The 15,073-nt window shown below is 40.3% G+C and overlaps 1 protein-coding gene and 1 long non-coding RNA gene across 2 annotated transcripts in view; one reads left to right on the forward strand and one right to left on the reverse strand.

Annotated features, from left to right (window-relative positions):
- Positions 1-6,443: 6,443 nt before the first annotated feature.
- LOC129392511 (uncharacterized) overlaps positions 6,444-15,073 on the reverse strand; it is a 142,713-nt gene continuing 134,083 nt past the window's right edge. Inside the window, exon 3 of the long non-coding RNA XR_008618506.1 lies at positions 6,444-7,186. This is a non-coding gene — a long non-coding RNA (uncharacterized lncRNA). The remainder of the gene's footprint in view (positions 7,187-15,073) is intronic.
- Positions 12,430-15,073, forward strand: part of LYPD6B (LY6/PLAUR domain containing 6B) — a 34,658-nt gene continuing 32,014 nt past the window's right edge. Inside the window, exon 1 of the mRNA XM_007120639.3 lies at positions 12,430-12,491. The gene's annotated coding sequence lies outside the window, so the exon portion shown is untranslated. The remainder of the gene's footprint in view (positions 12,492-15,073) is intronic.

Genomic DNA, 15,073 nt, shown 5'->3' on the forward strand with positions numbered 1-15,073 from the left:
GAGTTCTATTGTTACTTTTTGAGGAACCTCCATACTGTTTTCCATAGTAGTTGCACCAGTTTACATTCCCACCAACAGTGGACAGGGTTCCTTTTTCTTCACATCCTTACCAACACTTTTTATCTCGTCTTTTTGATTGATAGCCATTCTTACAGGTGTGAGGTGTAGTTTTAGTACCTGCTGTGTGGTCAGCACTGGGATGACCACTGCAGAGTTGTATTGGAGTTACACTTTAAATATATGAAAAATCTTTGACCTAAAGAACTAGTGAGACTAGATATCACACATGAAATGACTGCAGTGAGTACAGGGCAGAGTAGGATTAATAATTAAAACAAGTGCTTTAGGGTACAGTAAAACTACAGGTGTAGTTTTGATTTGCATTTCCTTGATGATTAGTGTTACTTAGCATCTTTTCATGTACCTGTTGGCCATTTGTATGTCTTCTTTGGAAAAATGTCTTTTAGGGTCCTTTGTCCATTTTATTTATCTATCTATTTATTGGCTGCGCTGGGTCTTTGTTGCTGCGCGCAGGCTGTCTCTAGTTGCGGTGAGTGGGGGCCGCTCCTCGTTGTGGTGCGCGGGCTTCTCGTTGCAGTGGCTTCTCCTGTTGCAGAGCACGGGCTCTAGGCACACAGACTTCAGTAGTTGTGGCTCATGGGCTCTAGAGTGCAGGCTCAGTAGTTGCGGTGCATGGGCCCAGTTGCTCCACGGCATGTGGGATCTTCCTGGGCCAGGGATCAAACCCGTGTCCCCTGCATTGGCAGGCAGATTCTTAACCACTGCGCCACCAGGGAAGCCCCCACTTTGCCCATTTTTAAATTGGATTATTTGTGTTTTTTTGCTATTGAGTTGTATATGTTCCTTATATATTTTAGATATTAATCCCTTATCAGATATTGGTTTGCAAATATTTTCTCCTATTCCGTAGGTTGCCTTTTCATTTTGTTGATTGTATCCCTTGCTGTACAAAAGCCTTTTTAGTTCCCAATTTAAAGTAGCTGTAAATGCCTCTCAAGTGGCCTCACTTGCCCTGTGACCGTGGACCAGGCCCCGTACCTCTCTGTCCTGCTTCCTCATATGTCTGTGGCTAGGATTGGACTAGATCAGTGGCTTTTCAGATGTTTTAAGCTATGGAACTCTTTACCCAAAGGAAGTTTTGTGAAATATCCTAATACAAGCAGTTTTATAAAATCAGAACTATTCTCATTTAAGTGTGGGTGAGGGATCCAGAATACCTCCCACCCCACTCAAATCCCCTTCATCTGTTGGAACTCCGACAGCTTGTTATCAGTTCAGCCTGATAGCAAGCTGGCTGGTTGTCAGGAAGTCAAACCAAAGCCTGAAAATCCAGGTGATTTTACCTTTGTCAACCCTGAATCCTGGAGACAGCATATTTTACAGTTTTAAGTCAACCAACCTAAAATGGCTTAATCCATCATAAATTTGTAAGCACTTATCCTTCTTTTATATGCCCTGTTCTTATGACCAGAGTATTTTTAAAAGCTTTGCTGTTGTTCAAGTGATGTGCAAATGAATTGGATGATGACTTCTGTAAAGCATACCCACCTCGACATTTCAGAACTATGCCAGGCACTCCTGGCTTCCAGAAACTCAGACTCTTTGCCCCACCCCTACCCCTCTAACCACTGCTACTGGAATACCATATCACCTTTCTTATTGATCGGGTCAGTCTCCTGGCAGAAACTAGTCTCATTGCTTGAAAGATCAAAACTCAACTCCTGACTTTGTCTGCAAGTTCCATGATTATTTAATTTTCCTGTGAAACCCTATTTCCCACTCCCTTCTAACACACATCCCACTTCAGGAAGTCATTCCCTCCCAGTTCTCTGCCTCCAAGCCCATGGTCATGCTCTTTGCCCATTTCTGTCTCTTCCTTTCCCCATGAAGACCCCATATCCTTTTTGTTGCCTACCAGTACCCTTTACAGCTCACCCTTCACATCCTTTCATGCTCCCTCTTCATCTTCCATGGTACTTAGCAAGGAGGCAGCGTGATGTGGCAGCAAGATTACAGAACAGGGAGACAACGCTAGTACTACTGTCCTCAAATTCTGCCACTTATTTGCAAGGTGCCCTTGGCTGCCTTTGACCTCACAGTTTCCTCATCTGTAAAATGAGGTTAATAACACAGTATCTCCCTTGCCTACCTCACCATGTGGTCATAAGAATCACGAGAACTATTGTATGTGAATGCACTCTATTCTCACTTACTGTACGCTAAAGCACTTGTTTTAATTATTAATCCTACTCTGCCCTGTACTCACTGCAGTCATTTCATGTGTGATATCTAGTCTCACTAGTTCTTTAGGTCAAAGATTTTTCATATATTTAAAGTGTAACTCCAATACAACTCTGCAGTGGTCATCCCAGTGCTGACCACACAGCAGGTACTTCATATGGATTTAATAGAATTTTGATCTCTGATATTTCCCAAGAACCTACCGTTTTGGTTGTGCTGCAGTGGTGGTTGGTTGTTTAATTATCAGATAGATACTTGAATTTCTGGCATTTTCCCAAAGCAAGATTGAAATTCTAAGGATATAAAATGGATGTGGGAGACCTTAGAAGCAGGGCAAATAAGTTGTTTGGGTGAGTTATTCTCTTGAAAATGAACTAAAGGCAGAACTCAGTTCTTGGATCAGTCGTAATGAGTCTGGTGGTCAATCCTCACCGTAGCCTTGTACAAACTCTGTGGATATTACTATAGTTCCCTGTGCTATGCTGTAGGTCCTTGTTGGTTATGTATTTTGTATAAGTGGTATGTATATGTTAATCCCAAACTCCTAATTTATCCCTCCCCTACCCCTTTCCCCTTTGGTAAGCGTAAGTTTGTTTTCTATGTCTGTGAGTCTGTTTCTGATTTGTAGATAAGTTCATCTGTATCATTCTCTTAGATTCCACATATAAGTGACATCATATGAAAAACAAAAAATAAACAAAAAAACCACCAAAAGACTCTCTGGATGCTCTCACAGTGGACAGGAAGAAAGTCCCAGTAAGTGAGGATGCCACCCAGACTATCAGGACTACACCAGGTTTCACTGAGAAGGCTGCTTCAGTCTGAAATAGCAGAAGACCCTTTGCTGGCTTCAGCTGATGACACATTTTAGCAGTCCACATGAATTTGCTCCCAACTTTCTCCTAGTCGAAATAGGAAGTAGGTTCTTGTATTATGTCCATTGTAAGGATCAGTGCTCTTAGTGCCTCAGTAAGGGGAAGGCAAATACTTCATGTAAATGAAAATTTATTTTAAATCATACAGAAATATACCATTTTTTAAAAGATACCTAAAATAAGGTGAACCTTCAGGAAAATAAGGTGAACCTGTTGTGATAGACTCTCCTTTGGGTGGCAGGGGCATGCTGGATACCTCTTACTACCCTGGAGGTTTAATCTGCAGTGAGTAAGCTGGTAATCAGTAAAACTTGATTTTCCCCCCTCCAAGCTTGACGTGTCTAGTGTACCTTCTGCTTCTGGAAGAATTGAACTTTGCTGGAAGGGTGAAATTTCTGAACCAAGAATGGGGACATGGGAGCTCTGAAGTTTGCTGAAAATCATCAGCGTACCAGACTACCCAATCCCTAGTTCAGGATACCGAGCCACAACATGATCCTGGTCAGTGCTACAGATCTAAGTGTCTCTACCCCCATGCATTTATTCTGGTGATTGTTATCTGTGGAAAGTCTCAGCCAGCATGCTTCTTTCTCTTTTTTAAGAAAAAAATTTTTTTCTTGAGACATTTCTTCTATTTAGCCAAACTAAATGTGTGTAAATTTGTTCTTGGCAGATTTGCTTATTTCTAGGTGCCTCCCTACATGATTTCAACATAAATAATACCCTTCCCTACCTACTACAAGCTACAGGAGTCACTAGCATTTTAGAAAAGTAAATGGAGCAGACTTAGTAACACTCCACAGTCCAGTGTATCTAGAGCAACTTTCACATATTTGCCATTTGTACATGGCCTGCCTCCATCACTGTATGCAAACTGTAGGGCATGGACCTACATGGACCTTAAATTTTTATTTTTAGTTCCTCATGTAGTACATAGTAGATGTTCAAGAATGCTTATTAAATGAAAAAGAGGTATATATATATATGTGTGTGTGTGTGTGTGTATGCATTTTCCAATTTAAAAGTTTATTACTACTTAGCTAGAAAAAAACGCCAGAGGTAAATTTGGATGAATGATGCTGAACGTGACATTAGTGTTCGACATAATCACCCACACAAAAGGAAGCCAAATCCATGGACTACACGGTGTGGCTATGCGGCAGCTGCAGGACGTTGGCAAGTCTTCTTGGATGTGTCCTGCAGGACCTAGTGAGCCCAGACCCAGAGGAATTCTAGTGACAGTGCTCTCTCAACTCTCCTTCATGAACTACCATTGCCAAAAGGTACACAGAGTTAAGTAAAAGCCTAAGCAGGGCTGGCAGTATTTTAATGTACGACCACCTTGTAGGCCTCAGTAAGGTATTAAGTTCCTAAGGTTCTGGAATTTTCCTTGAAGGATTTCATAACCACATCAAGCTTGTTAGAGTATTGATTATTGCTACTGCTGCTGTTTTCCCAACGGAAGCTCCTGATTTGATGTCCATTTGATCCTTTTCTCTGTACTTCAACCTCTTTTTCTTATACAGACTTGCAACCTTTAACTGTTTCGAGTTAATGGTGAGAAATCAGCTAATCTTTGCTGTAAAATATGTACTTAGAACTAGCCATGTCTTTCAACCTTTTATATATATACATATATATATGTTCTTTTTCTGATTCTTTTCCATTATAGGTTATTACAAGATATTGAATATAGTTCCCTGTGCTATATGGTAGGTCCTTGTTGTTTCTCTGTTTTACACAGTATCTGTTAATCTCAAATACCCGATTTATCTCTCCCGCCCCTTTCCCCTTTGACAACCCTGTTTGTTTTCTATGTCTGTCAGTCTGTTTCTGTTCTATAATTCACTTAATTTGTATCATTTTTTTTTAGATTCCACATATAAATCATATCATATGATAATTGTCTTTCTGGCTTACTTAGTACGATGATCTCTAGGTCCATCCATGTTGCTGCACAGAGCATTATTTCATTCTTTATTTTAGGGCTGAGTAATATTCCATTGTGTATATCTCCCACATCTTCTTTATCCATTTGTCTGTCAACAGACGCTTAGGTTGCTTCCATGTCTTGGCTATTGTAAATAGTATTGCTATGAACATTGGGTGCATGTACCTTTTCAAGTTAGAGTTTTCGTCTTTTCCGGATATATGCCCAGGAGTGGGATTGCTGCATCATGTGGTAGCTCTATTTTTAGTTCTTTAAGGAAAACATCCTCCTTTAAGTGTTGTATGTGATGTGCATATCCCCTATGCAAGCATTTTATTATTAAATCCATTGTCCCATGAAGTGCTCTTTAAAAGAAAATGTGACTGTACTTTTATATCTCCTTTCTTCATCCCACAATATTCAGCAAACATTTGGGCCCCTGCTCTGTACCAGTCCCATTGCTGGAGACAAAAGACTACTCTGCCTTCAGGGGGCTTGGATGTGATGAGAGAGGGAAACAGACCCCTGCCTGTGTGCGCACCTTCTTCTTCCCATTGAAGAATCTGACATCTGATGAATGGTTGCTGCTGGGGCATTCAGGGATTAAAGGCAAGGTTTATCAGTGGAACGAATAAAGAAATCATTGAAGAGAATAATTGTTCAAGTTTGGGGCTTCGGACTGTAATCTCACATTACCTGGAAAAATAGCAGCAGTGATTGCCATCTGCTGACACACCGGCCACTGACAGGGAGGGGGTGTTCTAGGCTGGCCAGGCCTCCTGCCAGCCGAGCCAGGAAAGTATCCCTGATTAGAGCAATTAGAGCAGCTCCCTGAGCTGGTTCATAATTTGCTTAATCACACTCGCTTCACTGAACTATGGTTTTGGCTTTAGGGGGTTTTAGGGAAAAAATGCAAGGTTTGGGGAAAGGGAAAGGAAGCAGTTAGAAAGAATTCAAATTGATCCTCCTCCCTAGTCAGTTTGGGGTTGGCAGAAAAGAAAGCAAATGACATCAGTGACAGGTGTAAATATAAGGAAGCCGATTTGGACAGTGGGTCCTTGGAGTCTTGTCTGGGTGAGAATTATTGAGATCACAAAAGGAAGCAGCTGGTAAGTTCTGGAAACCTTTTTGATGTAAGCCCAGAATTTGAATAATGCACTAAATGGAGTGTAGTGCATATATTTAAATATTTATGTACAAATGGCTGTCATTTTTTAGCCTGCTCTGCCATGGTCCCATGACTTGATACAATTGCTTTTAAATGATCATTTTGTAGATGCTAGAAAGGTGTTGTACAGAAGATGAGAATCACAGCAAACCAAACAAAGAAAACGCAGAAGAGACCACTCTAAACCAAATATGTCCATCATAGCCAACTATATTTAAGAAGTTTTGAAGGCAGTTTAGTGTAGGGATTAAGATGGAGGAGTTTGGAACTGGACCTACATTTTAATCCTATCTGTGATTTACTAGCTTTGTAGCCTTGGGTAAGTTACTTATCCTGTCTTTAAATTTCAAATTCTTCATCTGCAACGAGGGGATAGAAATCGTACCACCTCACAGGGATGCTGTGAGAACTAAATGAATTAATGGTGTTCAGTGCCTGACGCGCATAAACCCTCAAAAAATGTTATCTTAAAAGAGGGTGTTCTATGTGAGGGCTCATGCAGGAAACCATTAGCAAAGCATTGGGAAGTCAGAACTCTGAGAGCAGCAACTTTGTTTTAGGGACTGAAGCTTTGGCAGTGAACGAAACGATGCCTGGCGTGTGGTAGGTGCTCCATAAATACTGACTGAATAACTGAAAAAATGGGTTTCATGCATTTAGGGTGTATAAACTGGATTATTCTATGAAATTGTACATTTTAAATGAGGAAAGTGTAAGGAAAGAAATAATGGGTGAAAATTTTGTGTGTGGCAAAGGTGTATATTTCAAACTTTTAGCCAGGAAAATGTTCATCCTGTCATTTCCCGTCAGGGGCACAGGGTTTGATTCCCTTTTCTTCCCTAAGATCACATGATGTGGGGGTGCTGTTTGTAACGATCTGGATGGGGTCCTCCTGGCTGCAGCATTCCCAGCTCCTGTCCTGTCCTGCTTGCGTGATGTTAAGAAGAGACACTGTAGGGGAGAGACAAGCACACGTTTAAACAACTGATTAAAAACATTCTTTTCTCCTATTTGCTTCCAAATCGTGACAATTTAACTTCCCCTGTGATGGAAAAGAGAAGCTTGGAGGTGCCAGATGCCGGAGTCCAGCTGCATCTCTGTTCTCCCATTTGTAAACCGGCCCCACCTGGGGTCGCTTCTAAACTCCCCGGGGAAGCCGTGGGCTGGTGGGTTCTGCCCTTGTCTGTGTGCAGCGCCTTCCTCTGCTCCCTGTGTTCCAGGCCTCGAACAGACAAAGGGTGGGGAAAGGGATTGACATTCTCAGCCTAACCCTCGCCTGCAGTCATTTCTCAGATGTGAGGAACAAACACTGCCTTTGAAGGAAGACGTACAAATTTGCCAAAGAAGGGAATGCAGTTCTGGGACCTCATAGCTACAGGATTGTGTAAGTCACTCCACACTAGTAAAGCTGAAGTTATGAAAGTAAATAATTTCCATTTGTACCAGAGCTAATTACTCAAAGGAAAATGGTGACAGAAGATGTGTTCTGTAACTTCTCAGGCAGCCCTGGAAGTCTGACTCCAAAGACAGAGTTTTCAACATACTCAGCTCTAAGATGTTACATGTGGGTAGCTAATACTGATTGAGTTTGTGCTGTCTTCAGACATTATTCTAAGTGACTGTGACATATTAACTCACTCCCTTGAGGTCGTTATTGTTTATTATCTCCTTCTACAATGAGGAAACTGAGGCACAGGGAGGTTAAGTGACTTGCCCAATGTTAGCACTAACTCTTAGCACTTGATTCAACTTGTAAGGAAACTGAAATGCTGGAAGTAGCCCATGCGTGGCAAAATATTCAGCTCGTCACTCAGCTAGATAGCAATGTCCCCCCTTACTCTATGTGCACAAGGAACCATTGCATCCTTTCCTGTGGGAGTGGGTTATAGCTCTTACCTATGAAGCCTGCATGCTAGGGGCAAAGAGAAAGGCTTCCCAGGCCACTTCCTCTTGTCTACTCGAAAGCTTGAAATCTGGGATTTCAGAACCTCAAATGGAGTCCTGGGAGATGAGCTGTTTGTCATATTTCAAAGAGCCTACAGGCAATTGCTCATTTAGGGGCAGTAGAACAATGTGGGCTAATGAGAGTATAAAAACTTTTGTGTGTGTGTTTGTCAAATTATATATGTCATGTTAATGTAATAGTTTATTTTGTGTGGGTCAGACACTTTTCATGGCACTTGTGCCTTTTGCTTTTCATCTTAAAAATGGGTAACTATCTTCTACATACAGTTTAGAGAAATCCTTCTAATTGTGGAATCTGGGGTCTGGACCTTAGGAATGAAAAAATTAGCACCTATTGGCCTGCCGTGAGAGAGGGATGTGTTACTAATAGTCAACAATCACAGTACACTCAAATGGATAGAACACCCCTATCCTGCAGGAAGGCAGTGCTTCCTGGCTGTTATCTTCCTTACCTGCATTCTTAATCCACTGTTGTATTGCAGACAGCTGTGACTATGTTCTTACTAAGCTCTCAGGGGCTTTAGCAATGGAATTTGCAAAGTGTAATGAGGATGGTGAATTGTCTGGGACTCCCATCCCTACCACCAAATGATACATTTCAAAGCCAAATAAAAATGCTATTTTTTATCATCTACTCTTTGGATTTTCCAAGCCCCTGGTCCATTTAGAGAGAACTGTTGAGCTTTAGCTATATAGTAGGTGCTTAACCATAAACTATAGAGCCAATCAAGCTCTTTTAACTTTTGAATAAGTTATGCATGCCTACGGATCAAAAATCAAAACAATGAAATGAGGTATATTCTGAGAAGTCTCCTTCCCACTTCTGTCCCCTTATAGTGTATTATTTACCCCTGTCCCTCCACCTACAGGTCATCACTTTTATTAGTTTCCTGTATACTGTTCCTGAGTGTATTTATGCATATAAGTAAATACATATAGTATTTTTTCCTTCCTTAACACAAAAAAGACATGATATTCATATATTTATAACTATCTCATTTATATATATAATATAAATAGGTATATTATATATATATATATATATATATCTCCTAGGACTTTTTTCACAGCAGAATATAGGGAGCATCCTCATTTTTTTTTTTTTTGGCCTTGCCACACAGCATGCGGGATCTTAGTTCCCCGACCAGGGATCGAACCCGTGTCCCCTGCAGTGGAAATGCAGAGTCTTAACCACTGGACCGCCAGGGAAATTCCGTTTTTTTAATGGCTGCATCAGATTCCGTTGTGTATACGTAGGTGTGTGTGTGTATATATATATATATATATATATATATATATATATATATATGTGTACACCCCCCCACACACACACATACTCTTTTGATGGACACTTGGGTTTTTTCCAGTCATTTGCTATTGTAAACAGTGCTGCAGTGACTGTCATGGCAATATATTATTTTGCATGAAAGCAGACCATCTGCAGAAAAAATTCCCAGAAGTGAGATTTTGGGTCAAGGGTAAATACATTTGAAATTTTAATAATGTTACCAAATTGCTCTTTGGAGTCACATTCCCACCAGCAATATATGAAAATGACTGATTTCCCATGGCCTCCTCAAAAGAATATTAGAAAACATTTTTATCTATCAGACTAGTCAAAATCTGGAATTTACGAAGTGTACTTTTAATTTACATTTCTCCTATTTGAAAAGATGCTCAACTTTTCTCATGTTGTTTAAAGGCCATTTTGTTCATTTTTCTATGAAATGTCTATTAATGTTCTTTGCTACTTTTTCTGTTGGGTTACTGATAAATTTCTTACCGATTTTTAGTAGCTCTTTCCATATTAGTGAGATTATCCATTGTTTTGTCTGTGACATGAGTTGAAAATATTTCCCCCAGGTTATTTGTGTTTTTTTACTTTGCTTATAATTTTTTTTTTTTGGCATACAGAAGTTATTGTTGTTTGATGTAATTGAATTAATCAAACTTTAATTTTATACGTTCTGGGTTTTTAATCATAGTCAGAATGGCCTTTTCCCACTCCCAGGAAGTCACTCATATTTTCTTGTATTTTTTTTTCCTTTTTCAAAAAAATTTATTTTGTTGAAGTATAGTTGATTTACAATGTTGTGTTAATTTCTGCTGTACAGCAAAGTGATTCAGTTATACATATATATACATTCTTTTTCATAATGGGTACATATGAGGTGTGTACCAACCTTATTTTTTTCCTGGCTACCCAGTTGTCCCAATTCAGCTTCTTAAAGTGTATTCTTACCTTACTGGTTTGAGATGCCACCTTTACCATATAACAAATTCCCATGTGTATCTGAGTCTATTTCCAGACCTTCTATTGTTCCATTTGTCTACTCAAGTGTTACTACTATACTGTTTTAATTACTGTGGCATTAGAGAATGTTTTAATATCTTTCAGGACTAGTCATTCCCTAAATGAGATAGTAAGTCATCTACTCCAAGTTATGCTATTTAAAAATGGGAGAAAATTATAGTTTATAGTCCAGCCTCGTCAGATCTGGTCTGGTGATTTAGAAATCAACAAGGAGTGGGAGTAGAATGTGTGAGCATAAATGTGGTCCCTAAGGAAAGTAAGAGTAATAACACTATAGGAAAGTAAATAGTAATAACATAAAAGCTTGAATGGTGGGGCAGGTCCTCATCTGGAGGTGGGAGGAGAAAGCAGAACCAGCAAAGGAAAAGACATAGTTTTGGTGGTTGAAGCGTGCTTCTCCCTTGGAAGTAGCCAATCCTGGTTCTCTTTGGCAAAGTCAGAAAGGCCTACGGTAGAGAAAGTTGCAGCGTTGGCTGTGTACCTGCCCTAGGGAACCAGTCAGAGACGCAAAGCATGCTGCAGAGCCGAGAGGGCCCGGATGAAGTGTGTGGAGGCGGCTGTGCCATCACTGTGCTCTGGGCAGTTCACAGGCCTGGGAAGCCAATAACCCTGAACTCCAGGGCTGCCTGGGTGCTGGCTTGTGCCTCTGAAGGTGCGAGAGTGAACCTTACCAGGCCTTTCCCAGGCAAAGGATGAAGCTGTATTCTGACACCTCTTTCCAGGAGACAGTATTAGTTCTAACTAACAAGATACCTTTACTGGAAAAGGTCTGAGAGAGGACTTCTGGTATGAGTTATCGTGGGAGAGACATCTAAAGTATTTAGCAGGGGCAAATCATAATACCTTTTATCCTTTTGAAATGCATGTATCTGCTGGACTCTGTCTGCGCCTTCACAAAAGCCCAGAGAATGATAAGGTGGTCAAAGCACGGGGAAAAGACCTGGATCCGGAGCGGGTGGAGACTGAACGGGGATGACTACAGAATGACTTCATCCCCGGCAGACACCCTTAAAAACCCGTGGCACAGCTCCTAACCTCCTCATCTCCAATTTCCTCCTTATAACCTGCAGGTGAACACACCTGCTTACCTCACAGGGATGTGGGGAAGATTTAATTAGTTTCAGATGGGAAAGTTCTTTGCTGCTGAGTCATGTGGTCTAGTGAGTGTGCTAATTTGAGGCTGCACAGCCAGGAGTTGCCTGTTGCCCAAACGCAGGCACCAAAGGGTAAATGGAAATTGATCATCATCAGAGTCAGGGGAGTGGACTTTGCAGACTGAGTGAATGGGTGAAGTCAGCCTTGTTCGGGCATATTCAACGATTCCTTACTCAGTGTCTACCCTGTGCAAGTGGTAACGGGCAGCCATGATGAGGGCAGGAGGAGGTTAGTGAGGAGTGATGGCCCTGAGGTGCAGGCATTGCTTGGGTGGCTGTTAGCCACAGTGGAAGACCATAGCCTAGAATTGTGACTCTGGGGACGAGAAGTCATCTTTGCCATCAACGATGTGAGCTGGGCGTCAGTTGTAGTCGGCTCCACATTCCGGCACACTCTGAATAATAAGAAGGGTGATCAGCGCTCCCTCAGTCCCCTCACTTTCCAGATGCCAACCTTACCAAATCCCTAAGCTAGTCTTCTCTCTTAGGTGTTTGCAGTGAAAAGAATCTTTGTGTTCATTAACAAAAGGGGAAGAGAAAAGAGACCCCTCTTTTGGCCTCTTTGTCTTCTGTTGTTGCATGCTGCTGCTTTACAGAGTACATTCAAAGTGTGTTTTATTTTAAGCACAAGGTAAAAGGGACTATTTTAGGCATTATCACAGAACACTTTCTCTGCCAATAAGGAGTTTTATGGTCTGGAAATTGGTACAGAATATGGATATCTCAATGTACATTTCAAGCTGAACTCTTTTTTTTTCTTTCAGGTGTCCTTGAGTGAAGGTAGCAAGGAGTGAAAGAGGAGGAGAGAAGAAAATTAAGAAAGGTGAGTATGAGTAACTTTGGAAGGTGAAGTAAAGGGCTTCTCTGGGCAAATGAGGCTGCTAAGACCATTATCCCAATAGGAAGGTTTGGGACTGTGGAAGGTGAGAGGTAACCGGAGAATAATCAGAGGCAGTTCAGGAAAAGGTCCTTAATTTAAGTGACAAGCCCATTGTCATTTAAAAATAGTGTTGTTTCTTGAAATACAAGATTTTAAGAAAGGAGAATAGGGCAAAGCACCATTGTGTTAATATGAAATTCTGGTTTTCAGTGAATTTATTTTATTAAAAAAATTTATACAATTTTAAAAGGTTACTTTGCATTTATAGTTATTACAAAATATTGGCTATATTTCCTGTGTTGTACAATACATCCTTGAGCCTATTTTATTTATTTATTAAAAATTTACCATTTTATTTATTATTTTTTAAAATTAATTAATTTTTTGGCTGCATGGGGGTCTTCGTTGCTGCGTGTGGGCTTTCTCTAGTTGCAGCGAGCAGGGGCTACTCTTTGTTGCAATGCACAGGTTTCTCATGGTGGTAGCTTTTCTATTGTGGAGCATGGGCTCTAGGCACACGAGCTTTAGTAGTTGTGGCACATGGGCTCAGTGGTTGTGGCTCACGGGCTCTAGAACACAGGCTCAGTAGTTGTGGTGCATGGGCTTAGTTGCTCTGCGGCATGTGGGATCTTCCCGGACCAGGGCTCAAACCCATGTCCCCTGCATTGGCAGGCCGATTCTTAACCACTGCACCACCAGTGAAGTCTCTTGAGCCTATTTTAAACACAGTAGTTTGTACCTCCCACTCCTCTACCCCTACATTGTCCCTCCCATCCAATCCCCACTGGTAGCCACTAGTTTTTTCTCTACATCTGTGAGTCTGCTTCTTTTTTGTTACATTCACTAGTTTATTTTTTAGACTCCACATATAAGTGATATCATGCAGTATTGCTTTCTTTTTCTGACATATTTCACTTAGTATGATGCCCTCCAAGTCCATCCATGTTGCTAAAAATGGCAAAATTTCATTCTTTTTCATGGCTGAGTAGTATTCCATTGTATATCTGTACCACTTTTTCTTTATCTGTTCATCTGCTTATGGACAGTTAGATTGCTTCCATATCTTGGCAATTGTAAATAATGCTGATGTGAACATTGGGGTGCGTGCATCTTATTGAATTAGTGTTTTTGTTTTTTTCTGATATATACCCAGGAGTGGAATTGTGGGTCATATGGTAGCTCTATTTTTAGCTTTTGAGAAACCTTCATACTCTTTTCCACAGTGGCTGCACCAATTTACATTCCCACCAACAGTGTACAAGGGTTTCTTTTTCTCCACATCCTTGCCAACATTTGTTATTTGTGTTCTTATTGATGATAGTCATTTTGACAGGTGTGAGATGACATCTCATTGTGGTTTTTATATGCATTTCTCTAATGATTAGCAATGTGGAGCTTCTTTTCATGTGCCTATGGGCCATCTGCATGTCCTCTTTGGAAAAATGCCTGTCGAGTTCTTCTCATTTATTAATCAGGTTGTTTATTTTTTGATGTTGAGTTCTATGAGCTATTTATATGTGTTGGATATTAATCGCTTATCAGTCATATCATTTGCAAATATTTTCTCCCATTCAATATGTTGTCTTTTCATTTTGTCAGTTGTTCCTTTGCTGTGCAAAATCTTTTAAGTTTAATTAGGTTCCATTTGTTTATTTTTGCTTTTATCTCCTTTAATTTAGAAGACAGATCCAAAAAAATATCACTGCAATTTATATCAAAGAATGTTCTGCCTATGTTTTCCTCTAAGAGTTTTATGGTTTGGGTCTTACTTTCAGGTCTTTAATCCAGTTTGAGTTTATTTTTGTATATGGTATGAGGGAATGTTCTAATTTCATTGTTTTACATGAAGCTGTCCAGTTTTCCCAGCACCACTTACTGAAGAAACTGTCTTTTCTCCCTTGTATATTTTTGCCACCTTTATCGTAGTTTGACTATAAGTGTGTGGGTTTATTTCTGGGTTTTCTATCCTGTTCTGATCTGTTTTTGTGCCGGTACCACACTATTTTGATTACTGTAGCTTTGTAGTATAGCCTGAAGTCAGGGAGTGTGATTCCTCCAGCTCTGTTCTTCTTTCTCAAGATTGTTTTTGCTATTCAGGGTCTTTTGTGTTTCCATACAAATTGTAAATTTTTTTTTCTAGTTCTGTGAAAAATGCCATTGGTAGTTTGATAGGGATTGCATTGAATCTGTATATTGCCTTGGGTAGTATGATCATTTTAACAGTGTTGATTCTTCCAGTCCATAACATGGTATATCTCTCCACCTGTTTGTATCATTTTAATTTCTTTCATCAGTGTCTTATAGTTTTCTCCATACAGGTCTTTTGTCTCCTTAGGTAGGTTTATTCCTAGGTATTTTATTCTTTTTGTTGCAGTGGTAAATGGGAGTGTTTCCTTAATTTCTCTTTCAGATTTTTCATCATTAGTGTATAGGGATGCAAGAGATTTCTGTGTATTAATTTTGTATCCTGCTGCTTTACCAAATTCATTGATTTAGCTCTAGTGGTTTTCTGGTGGCATCTTTAG

Source organism: Physeter macrocephalus, chromosome 2 (assembly GCF_002837175.3).
Source record: "Physeter macrocephalus isolate SW-GA chromosome 2, ASM283717v5, whole genome shotgun sequence".
Lineage (NCBI taxonomy): Eukaryota > Metazoa > Chordata > Mammalia > Artiodactyla > Physeteridae > Physeter > Physeter macrocephalus.